The sequence below is a fragment of the Sarcophilus harrisii genome, chromosome 6, assembly GCF_902635505.1.
Source record: "Sarcophilus harrisii chromosome 6, mSarHar1.11, whole genome shotgun sequence".
NCBI lineage: Eukaryota > Metazoa > Chordata > Mammalia > Dasyuromorphia > Dasyuridae > Sarcophilus > Sarcophilus harrisii.
Window position 1 is genome coordinate 188,713,730 of NC_045431.1, and position 993 is coordinate 188,714,722.

Consider the following 993-nt stretch of genomic DNA (forward strand, 5'->3'; position numbering starts at 1 on the left):
TTAGCCCATCAACAATCCTAACTGGAGGTGGGTCAACCAAGGTGGATTCCCCTGCTGGAACTGGGAGGCAAAGAGAGAAGAGGAACGTGGTAGGTCTCCTCTCTAGATTTCCCAATCTGTTTGCTTTAAGAGCCTGGCTTTCAGATAATAAGATGTCTCTACTGCAATGTAAGGTTGAAATGAAACCAGTTCAGACAGAAAGAAAGTCAGAATCTCCTGACGTAGTAGATAGAGCAGTGGAATCCAGAGTTAAAGGCTCTAGATTTGAATTCTGCCTCCGCTCCTTATGACCCATGTGACTTTGAACAAGTCATTTCCCTTCTCTGGGTCATTTCCTCCTCTGTAAAGAGAGGTGATTCTACTAGATGATCACCAAGGTTCCTCCAAATTCTAATATCCAGTAATTCTGTAATGCTATGATCTCATTTTAGACACCAATCATGCTTGTTTTGGCAGCACACATACTAAAATTGGAATAACACAGAAAAGGTTAGCGTGGCCTCTGTACAAGGATAACACACAGGTCTGAGAAGTGTCCCATATTTTTGATGTCTCAAGGAAGCCATTGATAGCAAGAAAGTCCCCATATGCTCCAAAATATTCAGAGCAGCAAGTTTTGTGATAGCTAAGAATTGGAAACAAAGCAGATGCCCCTCAATTGGGAAATGGCTAAACAAATTGTGATGTGTGGATGTAATGGAATATTTCTGTACTGTGAAAAGTAATGGGTGTGAGGAAACTGAGAAGCCTGGGAAGATCTATAAGAACGGATGAAGAGAGAAGTGACAGAGCTAAGAGAAATATGTATGTATACATATGCATGTATGCATATAACTAAAGCAATGTAAATGGAAAGAACAACACAACAAAAATTCCAAAATAAATGTAACAAAATTATAATGACCAAACAAGGCTTGAGTGAGGAGATATGAGAAGACACCCCACAACTCATTCCTTCATGTATTGATCAGTTGAGGAAGAAAAAGGAGGAGG

The 993-nt window shown here is 40.1% G+C and overlaps 1 non-coding gene across 1 annotated transcript; it reads left to right on the top strand.

Annotated features, from left to right (window-relative positions):
- The first annotated feature begins 440 nt into the window (after nt 1-440).
- On the top strand, nt 441-547 carry LOC111721394. Its single transcript, XR_002770620.1, has one exon. It is a non-coding gene; the product is annotated as a U6 spliceosomal RNA (small nuclear RNA).
- Nucleotides 548-993: the final 446 nt, after the last annotated feature.